The 14,106-nt window shown below is 42.4% G+C and overlaps 1 long non-coding RNA gene across 2 annotated transcripts; it reads left to right on the top strand.

Annotated features, from left to right (window-relative positions):
* The first annotated feature begins 3,338 nt into the window (after window positions 1–3,338).
* Window positions 3,339–8,239, top strand: LOC120031376. Of its 2 annotated transcripts, none has more exons than XR_005473734.1 (7): window positions 3,339–3,426; window positions 4,792–4,807; window positions 5,070–5,336; window positions 5,602–5,640; window positions 5,993–6,034; window positions 6,254–6,365; window positions 7,100–8,239. It is a non-coding gene; the product is annotated as an uncharacterized LOC120031376 (long non-coding RNA). The 2 variants fall into 2 exon arrangements; XR_005473735.1 differs by lacking the exon at window positions 3,339–3,426 and adding an exon at window positions 3,742–3,930.
* The last annotated feature ends 5,867 nt before the right edge of the window (window positions 8,240–14,106 follow it).

Raw genomic sequence — 14,106 nt, forward strand, 5'->3', positions numbered from 1 at the left:
ACATTACCAAATGGGCTGTTTTTTCAATAGCTTTTGCCACTGCAGCTACATACCTGGAACATGTGGTTTGTCCTACTTCGATGTGGTCCAATTTGGAGGAGTGATACATCAACACTCTACTCTCCCCCTCTTAGTCTAGGGGCGTTTCCTCGTCCCCTATTGGCCAGAAACTGGCTTTGGGCCGGGGTTATTGGGTGCGGACACTGTCGCACCATGTGCCCAGCTTGTTTACAATTATGACAGCTTCCATAAGATCCAGAGTACCTCTGGGGCTGTCCCCATGTGGGTGAATAGTTTGATTGTGGTAGTGGGTAGTAGGGTTGTAGAGGTGGTTCCGACGAAGGGTATGGCTGAAGCGGGTAGGCATACGGCAGTTGGAATGGCTGCTCCTGGGGTGGGTGTATAGATGGTCCCTGCTGGGTGAAGATGGGTAGTTGTTGTTGCTGTATCATTCGGGAAACAGTTTTTTCAATAATTTGTGAGATTTCTTGTTGGTCTTCAGCCACCATCTGTTTCTTGGGTTTCTCTCCTTTCTGGGCCTCTTTCAATTGTAGTTTCAAAAGTTGTACCTGTAGGGACTGGATTTGTGTTTCAGCCCCTCCCTTATCCTTATTGTATTGGGTGATGTGGTGATGCACATGGGAGTTGAACTGAGCCTGGGGAAGTGCCATTAACCCCACAGTGCCCCTGAGATGGGTTGGGGCCGATGGGGCTGCTGTGGTGGTAGGTGGGGCGTCATTATTGTTGGGCCTGCCCTCTTTGGTGTCAGTTGGTGCTCCAGTGACCACCCCCATCGTATCAGGTTTCCTGTAAGGGAGTGCTCTCCTCATTTCTTCAATCGCCCACATGCCTATTTTTAGTTCTGCCTCCGCTTTTTCCCTATGCTTTGTTCCTTCCTTCTTAAATAAGTGACTCTTATTCTTTTCAATTTCACTTTCTATCCCTTCTTTTACTGCTTCCCCTAATTCTTTCTCCATAGTGAGGAGTTGCCCTTTTGATGGGGCCGTACCAGTAAGGTAACCTTCTTGCGTCCATTTTAGCCTCACTTTTTCCCAGATCTTTTTAATGGCTTTATATTCTATTCTCCCCCCTGCTCTGTCTTCCATTCTCTGATCTAAGTATTCATTGAATTTGTGTTTGGGGACGATAGTCGTGGTCATTTTGTCGTTAAGCTATGTCTGGGTCTATTCTATTTTGGTGCGCTTAGCCCGTCACTTGATCGAAACCAGCGATGTAATTTCCGTATCTTCAGTAAATTATTTTTCCGTTTTCCAACAATATTTCAGCTATATCCTTTGGAACAGTATACTAATATATTCACGCGCTCCTGATATAATTGGAATGACAATTTTAGGTACTACTATTCAAAAATTATTATTGCTTTTCGCTTATTCAATTAATTAAATACTTTGGCAAAATATTTCAGAACTCTCCTTTCGGTACAATATACTAATGAATTCAAGCGCTCCTGATATAATTGGAATGACAATTATAGGATCTTTTATTCGAAAGCTATTATTGCTTTTAACTTTTTCGATTAATTTGAACTTTTTCGATCAATTAAATACTTTGCCAAAACATTTCAGAAATTTCCTTTGGGGACAATATACTAGTATATTCTAGCGCTTCTAAAATAATTGTCAAATTAATTCTAACCCTAAAGGATTTACCAACAGCACGAGAGGGAAAAATCAGGTCAACTTCCCCACAGAAAATAACTGCTTCACAGTAGACTCGGCGGTCATTTCAACACAGCCTCAACTCAGCATATGGCTAATTAGTAGCAATCGGCCTCGTGGAACGTTCAATCACTCACATTAATTTGGAGAGTTTCAGGTTTAAATACCATTACTCCTATTTCAAGCTTAGATTTATCACCGATGCTCCTAGTTGAAGAATATTTCGACTAGTCCCAGATTACTAATGCAACTTGAATCCCAATACGCCAAGCTTAGATTTATCACCGATGCTCCTAGTGGGGTGCCATGTCCACTAACCCCAGATTACTAATTCGACTTGAACAGACTACATTACATTTCAACACTTCATCAAGCTTAGATTTATCCCCGATACTCCTAGTTGAAGAACAATTCAACTAGTTCCAGATTACTAATACGACTTGAACAGACTACATTACATTTCAACACTTCATCAAGCTTAGATTTATCCCCGATACTCCTAGTTGAAGAACAATTCAACTAGTTCCAGATTACTAATACGACTTGATTTTATACTTCGCAAATATCTTTACACAATGCCTTAGATTCTAAACAATTCCACATAAATTTAGCAACAATTCACACTCACCACCGTACTCCTGATCATTGAATTTAGATATTGGCTATAATACAATATACAGATTTTGATTAAACAGGCATCTGCTTACCTTTTAGTTTCGAGCTCTTTTGATCAGTTTCCTGGGTGAGTTGAATCGCGATTCTCCTTCAAAAAAGGTCACCTCTCCTTCTGGAATCTTTCTCCCACGCGTCTCCCGTCTGATCAACTTTCTATTGGACCGAAATCAAAGATGTCTTAACCATCCTCTGCTTACCAAGTTTCTGTTGATAAAACGTTTACTGGAGACAGGAGAACAAGTGGAGACATAGGACGAGGTGGATATTTGTATAATAAGGCCGTTTTATTCAAGTGTAAAGATATCAGGCAAAAGCGTGCACGGCCCCTTTCTGTCTGATTCTTATGGAATCGTCGGAGAAGAGGGCGCTCTAAACAGTACATTCAGATTATATAGGCAACTAGCAAAGTAGGTTGATCTTGTCGTCTGGCCTTCCGATTGGTCGATCTGGGTCGTGGGTTGTCCTGTCCGGGCCTGATGTCGACATTCCATTGGCTCTTCCCACAGTCCTTTGTCTTGTGCTCCAACCTTGAGTTGTGTGTGTCTGTGATTGTCATGGGGGAGGGGAGTTGTGTGTGTGTCGATGGTTGTCGTCTAATGAGACCAGCATATGTCCAAGAGAAAGAGGGGTTGTGTGCATGTTGTGTCAAATATAGCTAATGTTGAGAAGTTGTTAAAACAAGTTACCAATATCTAATACAATTTCTTACATTACCCTTTTATCTGTGGATTAATTGTCGGGGTAGAGGACCTTGTGCATTTCAGATAAAATAACAACCCAATGTTTATATCCCAGGACAAATTGGCTAGCAACAGAAAGCTAGCTATTGCCATAAATGTTTAATACTTTTCGACCTGTCCCCAAATTAATATAAGTGGTTCAGAGTTTGTTTTTATATGTCAACCCGCGTGTCCTGAGCGGAGTGGATGGACAAAAAAGTACGCGTGCGGTCTGTTCAGCATGTAATTTGAAGTAGGTTAGAGGCGGAGAGGGTAGTAAGTAGGGCTGCACGCACCGGTAGATAACAGTAGCCAGAAAATACTGGGCCGGTACCAAAGGATACAACCGCAAGGTGAGTTTATTTTCATTGTATCGGTTGGGTCGTTGAATGTTGTTATAGAGTACCGCTGTCTTTCATGGTGTTTCTAGACCTTGTTATGGAATTGTATCACATGTCAAGGTCGGCCAAGCTTGTAGACGTAGACTATATCATTTTATTTTGCATGGAATATAACCGGAAATATCAGAGCCATATTGAGCCTATATAGCCTATTTATTTGGATATATCGTACTGTTCTGATAGCCTCTAGATTGTTTTTGGCCAGACGATCGTCTGACCCAACTCGATAAACTTGTTGCGGTTTCAGAGTCTACGCGCCAGGATAGGGAGCAGGTTGACGTTTGTCATGAATCTTGCCCTGTATGCAGAACTGAGCGATTTCTTCTCTGGGCCAGCGGTTTTTGGTCTTCATTTAACGTTCGAGTTAGGCATTAGGGTTAGCAATGTGGTTAAGGTTAGGTTTAAAATCCGATTTTATGACTTTGTGGCTGACATCTCTGCAGAACTGCCTCCAAGGTAAGATTCATGACAATAAATGCCAACCTGCAGATAGATACTGGAATGCTTCGAACCACATGTTCCGGTGTTGTACCGAGAATCCCCCCCTGCCAGAATCCCCCTCTTTGCGTTATTCTTTGCTGCGACTTGCTAGTTGAGATTTCTGCTCTTCACTCCGTTGTCGGTTTAACCCACTGATCTTAGTAGAAGATAGCATTTTTGTCTGCAGTTTTCGGTTTGACTATTTGTTTCAAGTGTATGTGGCGGTTCTAGCTTGTATGGCGCCCTGGGCGACCCCCCCCACACACAAAAAATACTTTGCCAAAATTCGTCATTTCTCCAATGTCTTATTCGACTAGTATTTTTGAAAGTGTAAGGATAATAATTCAGCCATAGTTGTTCTGAAATGTTTATTGCTTGCCAACATTTTACTCCCTCCTCTGTTTAATATAACACATATACATTAATTATTCATTTCGGTTGCCTATCCTGGCGTGAAGTTTGATCTATAGAAAGTATTTCACAAGTGTTTGACTCTAGCCACAAAATTAAGGAAATTAGAAGGGAGGGGGGAGAATTCTAGCAGGTAGCCTGCAGAGATCCTACGCCGCAGACAAACGGAGAGACCGTCATGCTGTTTGTTGTGTTCCTTGCTAGACTGAAATTATTATATTATCTCATGCTGTCCTTCAAATGCAAAAGGTCAGTAAAAACAGGAAGGAAGAGCTTTATTCCTTCTTTCCTGTTAGGAATTTCATAAAGTTAATTAAGAATGTCCTAAAACTCATACTCGAAGAGATGGTATGACAAATGATTGCAGGAATGCAGGAATTTGTAGTGTTTGAGTTAGACTAATATTCCTGGTCCATTATTTCACAGGTTGGATTCGAAAAAGGTAGGTATGTTAACACACTCTCTGTCATTCATCAGTATTAGTGCCTCACATTAGAAACATGTCACCCCCCAGCTATAGAATGATCTTTACATTGAACAATCTAATGTATATGTGTATGTATGTGTGATTAAAACCAAAGTTAACATGATACTGGTAATACTTTGTCTCTATTCCACTGGATGGCCGATGAGTTGTCTGTTCTGGCCAACAGTGTAATCCTCCTCTGCCTGTTTGTGTGAATACATCTCACTGTTTCTCTCAGTTGCAATGAAGGACATGTGTTTCCGGTTTAACGACACAAAGTGCCCAGAGGTGACGAAATGTTTTGATCATAATGGTGACCTGAACCAGAATCTGCTGATGGTGCCAGGTCCTTTCCAGAAATGCACATCCACCCCCTATCCTCCTTCTGGGAGGTGCACCATGTGTAGTCTGGATTATTATTACACTGTGTGCAGAAACGTCTCAGAGAGCATCCAGCCTGCCCTGGAGGCCAACAGCACAGCCATTACCAACTATGAACAAGCCAGTGAGTGTCTCTGTGAAGGCCCAAGATAGTACAACGTGAATGAAATGCTAGTGAGTAGAGTGAACAAATCGATGGTCCTGGGTGTCTATAATCCCAGGGGGCTATAGGAAGTTACGAGTATGAAAAAAATATATAATATATTTTTTTTCTTCTATATTATAGAGTATGAAAAAAAATCTATCATCAAACCAAAAACACATTTCCATATGTGATCCGTCTGTCAATTGTTGCATGTAGGCCAATCAGCCCTGTTCTGCTATTTCAGATTGCCCTGTCATCGGCATCGCGCCAACTAATGTGACAGGTGAGTGTCATTCATTCAAACATTCTGTATTATTTTCACAAACTGGCTGTAGAGAATCTTATGGTCATTTTACACAGCACTTTTTATGCAGTGTCCCTTGCTGAGTTGAACACTAAGGCCGGGATTCAGTCTGATTGAGCTTTGCCCACAATGCACGTTTTAAAGGCAATGTTTCACATTCATGGTGGCTCAATTGAAAATTACCTTAAAATGGAGCATTGTCCAAATTGACACTCGGATTGATTCCCATCCTAGCTATGTTACTGAGACTTAATTGTCCTGTGTACAGTTGAGTGAATCCCTAACAAAGACATCTGCAGTCTGGCTGTTGAGTTATTTGTCTTGGTGGCAGGTTCAGACTTCACTGGAGCTGGTGGTCAAAACGGACATCCTGGTGAGTGCAGAAATACACAGCGCAGCAATGCTGCTCCACTCTGACAGACTAATATACTCCTCAGTGGCTTTGCAAATGTTACCGTCTCCCTTTTGTAATTTTATTAATCTGTTGATTGTTTAATGCTTTATGATTCCTCATTGTAAATAATTAGTCCTCCAATTGTAATATGATACATACTTATTCAATAATTTAGTGTTTTTATCTGTTGTTCTTAAGGGGGTGAACTGTGGTGGTGTTTACTGCTCTCTGTCCTGGTCGTTGTTTGCATTGGCATCATTGCTTACAGGTGTATCAAGAAGCGCAAAATAGAAAACCATGTCATATAAGGGTGAGTGTGTTCTCTATCAGGCTGTAACAACAGACTTGCCTATAGCTTATGATTATAATGTCACTGAGGACCTGACCACCAGACATTCATAGATACTGTGATCATGTCACTGAGGACCTGACCATCAGACATTCATAGATACTGTGATTATGATGTCACTGAGGACCTGACCACCAGACATTCATAGATACTGTGATTATGATGTCACTGAGGACCTGACCACCAGACATTCATAGATACTGTGATCATGTCACTGAGGACCTGACCATCAGACATTCATAGATACTGTGATTATGATGTCACTGAGGACCTGACCACCAGACATTCATAGATACTGTGATTATGATGTCACTGAGGACCTGACCACCAGACATTCATAGATACTGTGATTATGATGTCACTGAGGACCTGACCATCAGACATTCATAGATACTGTGATTATGATGTCACTGAGGACCTGACCACCAGACATTCATAGATACTGTGATTATGATGTCACTGAGGACCTGACCACCAGACATTCGTAGATACTGATTTTATGATGTCACTGAGGACCTGACCACCAGACATTCATAGATACTGTGATTATGATGTCACTGAGGACCTGACCACCAGACATTCATAGATACTGTGATTATGATGTCACTGAGGACCTAAACACCAGACATTTGTAGATAATGCTTGCTACATCCTTTTCATTCTCTCTTCCCTATCTCTTTCCTTTTTTGGGACAGCACTCAGGACTACCCATCCCTTAACCAAGCTATTTGGACCCAACCACCAGAGAAAGTGACAGGGACAGCACTCAGGACTACCCATCCCTTAACCAAGCTATTTGGACCCAACCACCAGAGAAAGTGACAGGGACAGCACTCAGGACTACCCATCCCTTAACCAAGCTATTTGGACCCAACCACCAGAGAAAGTGACAGGGACAGCACTCAGGACTACTCAAACCCCCAGATCAGGATGCTGCTGCATTATCTCTGCCTTAATTCCATCACTTTAACTCTTCTTCTTAAAGTTGTAATCTTTTAATACATTTTCATATTCAGATTCTTGTAAATCAGTACCGTTAAACCAGTGCCTTGGATAATTTTTGGTCCTCTAATACTGACACCAGCCGGCTAAAGCCTACTCTTATTCTTAGGAATAAGTATGGAAATACAAATGTTTTACCCATGACGCATCTACCAGGGTATTTTGAATGGGGCAAAAAGGGAAAATATGGACAGTTATTAATCAAGCAGAGATAAGCTTATTCAGAAGTTGATGCACTTTAACCCACCAATTAATTATAATTTACACATGTTCTATAACACCCATTACACCTTTGAAACTTCATATGAGTGGTCTGCACATGGCTGAGGGAGGAATGTAGTGATTTATAATACAAGTTATTACCATCAAGATGATGGTACAGGACCCCACTACTGAAAATCAACCTGGGTTCGTAAATGATTTGTGCCATCCATCTCCCTAATGAAAAGGATTTATCCTAGCCTTCACCACCACTGTACTGTATGTAAAAGCATTATGTTGTACTGTGCTATTTGTCTATGTCAATACTGTATTTCTAATGCTAGTGTTTGTGAGATGTAGTAAGTCTGTTTACAAGTATATTTATGCTGTAAAGCAGGGTTTCCCAAACTCATTCAAATAACGAATTTAAATCAGCTGTGTAGTGCTAGGGCAAACATTATATACAGTATGCACCCAGGGTGGGCCACAGAACCGAGTTTGGGGAACCCTGCTGTACATTATGAGGCTGTAATACTCTATTCTATACCAGTACTCAAGTGTTGGAGAAAAGGATCATGAAATATTTACTTCTCTTTTTTTAACTTTCTCAAATAAATCTTTATATAAATGAATTTATATTTTGTGTTGCATTTATTGGCACCTTTCTGGTGTCACACATTTATCTGGGTATATACATTTTGTATCTGTCATGTGTGATACTCTACTTCCAATGAAACAATGAGTATCCATGAACACCAGTGAAATGGTTTATTACACATTCCCTAGAACAGTGGTTCCCAACCTGGTGTACTAGGACCCCCAGGGGTACTTGGTCTGTTCACAGTGGGTACTTGAGAACACGCATGAGATCATAGGCCTACTGGTAAAATGCACATGAGGGGGTACTTCAGATGGACTCCGGGCAGAGCAAAATTCAGTTGGTGGCACAGTACCTGAAAAATGTGGAGAACCACTGCCCTAAAGAACTATATTTCTCCTTCATAGACCTGTGTGTCAGGGCATGGATTTACATTATTCAGTGGTCTGAATAATATAAATCCAGGTATGTTGGCCTGGTAAACTTGCCTTTTCAAGTGCTTTGCATCCTCAGTTCTGATACTAAATGACTACTAAATGACCCTCTTCTCAACAGTCACACCACACTCTCAGCCCCCCCCCCCCCCCCTCTTCTCAACAGTCACACCACACTCTCAGCCCCCCCCCTCTTCTCAACAGTCACACCACACTCTCAGCCCCCCCCCTCTTCTCAGCAGTCACACCACACTCTCAGCCCCCCCTCTTCTCAGCAGTCACACCACACTCTCAGCCCCCCCCCTCTTCTCAGCAGTCACACCACACTCTCAGCCCCCCCCCCCCCCCTCTTCTCAACAGTCACACCACACTCTCAGCCCCCCCCCTCTTCTCAACAGTCACACCACACTCTTAGCCCCCCCCCCCCTCTTCTCAGCAGTCACACCACACTCTCAGCCCCCCCCCCTCTTCTCAACAGTCACACCACACTCTCAGCCCCCCCCCCCTCTTCTCAGCAGTCACACCACACTCTCAGCCCCCCCCCCCCCCCCCCATTCTCAGAAGTCTCACCACACTCTCAGCCTCCCCCTCCCACACACACCCCACAAAAGATGATATACCAGACTGTTTAGTTACATAGAAGGTTCTGGATCACAATGCTGTCCCTCTCTGACACCAGTCTGAAACATGATACCTCACAGTACCTACAGTCTGAGCTAAATGCATATGAACAACTAAAGAATAATTAACACTCTTCAAGACTATAATCTAAAACAGGACTCTCCAACCCTGTTCCTGGAGAGCTACCCTCCTGTAGATTTTCACTCCAACCCCAGTTGTAACTAACCTGATTCAGTTTATCAAGCAGATAATTATAAAAATGTGTAGGGGGTGCGTAGGGAGAGCAAAAACTGATTTACAACAGCGCAGTTTAATAAACAAAACCACCGTAAACAGAACAATAAATCAATGGGTTAACAAAACCCGTTACACACCAGCATAACGTGCACAAGCACTACAATAAACAATTCCGGACAAAGACATGGGGGGAACAGAGGGTTAAATACACAACATGTAATGATGGAATTGAAACCAGGTGTGTGGGAAGACAAGACAAAACAAATGGGAAATTAAAGGTGGATCGGCGATGGCTAGAAGACCGGTGACGTCGACCGCCGAACGTCGCCCGAACAAGGAGAGGAACCGACTTCGGCGGAAGTCGTGACAAAATTAGGTGTGCTAGATTAGGGTTGAAGTGACAACCTACCGGACGGTAGCTCTCCATGAACAGGGTTGGAAAGCCCTGCTCTAAAACATTATACTCACAACTTTCACATTGCCAGAGACTTGGAAACAGTGAGCGGATAGCTATGGATAACAGACTTGTGTGAGCTATCAGGGCAAATAACCAGGGTTATAGCCTGAATGTGTAGCCTATAAGGAAGATTGGGGGGGTATTGAAATGTATCTGTTATTCAGCAGGTTACCATGGACACGGAGGGGAGAGAAGAGGAGGAATGCAAAAACAGAGACACTATAGTACGTGAGGTACACCAAGAAAAATGAAATATTAACCTACTGATCACACTCGGAACATTTGGGCACAGGGAGTCTTGTTTGACCAAAAACGAGTTTGACAATGAATTTGTTTATCTGCACTCCTTTCCAGGTTGTTTGGCTCACTGGGGAAGGTAAACTATAGTGACCTCAGGACTATATCAGTGATCAGCATATACCAGCTTAACCAATCATAACTGTGTATCAGAGGGGCCCTGTGTTTCTTTAATGCAGAGTGTAGTGACACGCTGCCCTGGTATGCTGTGCTCCCTCTCAAATCAAATCAAATCAAAGTTTATTTGTCACGTGTGCCGAATACAACAGGTGTAGACCTTACAGTGAAATGCTTACTTACAGGGTCTAACCAAAAGTGCAAAAAATGTGTTAGGTGAACAATAGGTAGGTAAAGAAATAAAACAACAGTAAAAAGATAGGCTATATACAGTAGCGAGGCTATAAAAGTAGCGAGGCTACATACAGACACCGGCTAGTCAGGTTGATTGAGGTAGTATGTACATGTAGATATGGTTAAAGTGAGTATGCATATATGATGAACAAAGAGTAGCAGTAGCGTAAAAGAGGGGTTGGCGGGTGGTGGGTGGTGGGTAGCGGGACACAATGCAGATAGCCCGGTTAGCCAATGTGGGGGAGCACTGGTTGGTCGGCCCAATTGAGCTAGTATGTACATGACTGTATAGTTAAAGTGACTATGCATATATGATAAACAGAGAGTAGCAGCAGCGTAAAAAGAGGGGTTGGGGGGGCACACAATGCAAATTGTCCGGGTAGCCATTTGATTACCTGTTCAGGAGTCTTATGGCTTGGGGGTAAAAACTGTTGAGAAGCCTTTTTGTCCTAGACTTGGCACTCCGGTACCGCTTGCCATGCGGTAGTAGAGAGAACAGTCTATGACTGGGGTGGCTGGGGTCTTTGACAATTTTTGGGCCTTCCTCTGACACCGCCTGGTGTAGAGGTCCTGGATGGCAGGCAGCTTTGCCTCAGTGATGTACTGGGCAGTACGCACTACCCTCTGTAGTGCCTTGCGGTCAGAGGCCGAGCAATTGCCGTACCAGGCAGTGATGCAACCAGTCAGGATTCTCTCGATGTTGCAGCTGTAAAACCTTTTGAGGATCTCAGGACCCATGCCAAATCTTTTTAGTTTCCTGGGGGGGAATAGGCTTTGTCGTGCCCTCTTCACGACTGTCTTGGTGTGTTTGGACCATTCTAGTTTATTGTTGATGTGGACACCAAGGAACTTGAAGCTCTCAACCTGCTCCACTACAGCCCCGTTGATGAGAATGGGGGCGTGCTCGGTCCTCCTTTTCCTGTAGTCCACAATCATCTCCTTAGCCTTGGTTACGTTGAGGGATAGGTTGTTATTCTGGCACCACCCGGCCAGGTCTCTGACCTCCTCCCTATAGGCTGTCTCGTCATTGTCGGTGATCAGGCCTACCACTGTTGTGTCGTCTGCAAACTTAATGATGGTGTTGGAGTCGTGCCTGGCCATGCAGTCGTGGATGAACAGTGAGTACAGGAGGGGACTGAGCATGCACCCCTGTGGAGCTCCAGTGTTGAGGATCAGCGTGGCAGATGTGTTGCTACCTACCCTCACCACCTGGGGGCGGCCCGTCAGGAAGTCCAGGATCCAGTTGCAGAGGGAGGTGTTTAGTCCCAGGATCCTTAGCTTAGTGATGAGCTTTGAGGGTACTATGGTGTTGAACGCTGATCTGTGGTCAATGAATAGCATTCTCACATAAGTGTTCCTTTTGTCCAGGTGGGAAAGAGCAATGTGGAGTGCAATAGAAATGGCATCATCTGTGGATCTGTTTGGGCGGTATGCAAATTGGAGTGGGTCTAGGGTTTCTGGGATAATGGTGTTGATGTGAGCCATTACCAACCTTTCAAAGCACTTCATGGTTACGGACGTGAGTGCTACGGGTCTGTAGTCATTTAGGCAGGTTTCCTTTGTGTTCTTGGGCACAGTAACTATGGTGGTCTGCTTTAAACATGTTGGTATTACAGTCACGTACAGTCATTGCGCCTAAAACTGTGTGTGTGGATGTGTTACACATGGAATAAAAAGGAGCAAGATAATGCAATGAGACAGACACACAGCTCTGTTGCAAAGACTGTCAGCTCTTTGAGAATGAGCAACATTTGTTTTTCTGAATAAAAAGTGCAAAGTCACTGCATAAGTTTCCTGCACAGAAAACGGTGGACCAGGAAACAGCTACATCTGTAACCACAACTGTTACAGCTAGCAGGGCTTGAGGGTAAGTGAGATGAGGGGTCAGTTAATGAAATCGTAAAGATGGGAAATGCAGATAATTATCCGTCAACGACTTGTCATGTCATCGTGGTACACTAACAGCAACATCTCACCAGTCAAATCAGTCATACAGGTGCTATCTTTGCAACATGCAATCATTCTCAAAGAGCTGACAGTCTTTGCAACAGAGCTGTGTGTCTGTCTCATTGCAAGCCTCTGTAATAATCATGGGACAAAGTTCCTTTCAATTCTTCCTTTTGTCTCTCAGATGACTAAATAACAGTTACTGTCTTACTGTCTGTCACACCCATTTAGAATGCAGGGATTGCATCTTGAAATCGGCAAGCATATGTTAGAATTGCTTTGGAATGTTTCCACCTGATTTCCAACTTGACTGTATCCACAACTTAAACCCAATGTGTCGGCACTAATGAATCACTAATGAATCACTAATTAATCACTAATGAATCACTAATGAACAGTGGTGGAAAAAGTACTCAATTGTCATACCTGAGTAAAAGTAAAGAAACCTTCATAGAAAATGACTCAAGTAAAAGTGAAAGTCACTCAGTAAAATACTACTTGAGTAAAAGCCTAAAAGCATTTGGTTGTAAATATACTTAAATATAAAAAGTAAATTTAATTGCTAAAATATATCAAAAGTACAAGTAAAAGTATAAATAATTTCTTATTCCTTATATTAAGCAAACCAGACGGCACAATTCTCTTGTTTTTATTTATTTATGGATAGCCAGGGGCACACTCCAACAGTCAGACATCATTTAAAAATAAAGCATGAGTGTTCAATGAGTCCACCAGATCAGAGGCAGTAGGGATGACCAGGGATGTTCTCTGTTTAGTGAGTCCGCCAGATCAGAGGCAGTAGGGATGACCAGGGATGTTCTCTTGATAAGTGTGTGAAGTGGACCTTTGGACCATTTTTCTGTGCTGCTAAGCATTGAAAATGTAATGAGTGCTTTTGGGTGTCAGGGAAAATATATGGAGTAAAAAGTACATTTTCTTTAGGAATGTGGTGAAGTAAAAGTTGTCAAAAATATAAATAGTAAAGTACAGATATAAAAATAAAAAAAACTTAAGCAGCAGTACTTCAAAGTATTTTTACTTAAGTACTTTACACCACTGCTAATAAATAACACAGACAAATAGAATAAGGCAATGGTAGACTTGAAAGATAAAATGTTGTGCCAAACAGGTTTGATTTCTGTTAACAAGCCTATATAGAGTCTTAAGCCTCAGTTTGTAACAAAGCCATGTGAAGTATCTGCATCCTGTATGGTACAGTTAACTTCCTCAATAAGGAAGTGGCATTAATACTGGCAGTTATCAGACAGTTAGACATTAAGAGTCAACTCTTTCTCCCCTTTCCTTTATGGCCTCATACGATCAAATCAAATCAAATATTATTTGTCACATACACATATTTAGTAGATGTTATTGCGGGTGTTGCGAAAATGCCTGTGTTTCTAGCTCCAACAGTGCAGTAGTATCTAACAATACACAACAATACACACAAATCTAAATGTAAAAGAATGGAATTAAGAAATATATAAATATTAGGACGAGCAATGTTGGAGTGTCCGGCTAATGTTGGCTATTTAACAGTCTGATGGCCTTGAGATA

The sequence above is a fragment of the Salvelinus namaycush genome, chromosome 37 (genome assembly GCF_016432855.1).
Source record: "Salvelinus namaycush isolate Seneca chromosome 37, SaNama_1.0, whole genome shotgun sequence".
Lineage (NCBI taxonomy): Eukaryota > Metazoa > Chordata > Actinopteri > Salmoniformes > Salmonidae > Salvelinus > Salvelinus namaycush.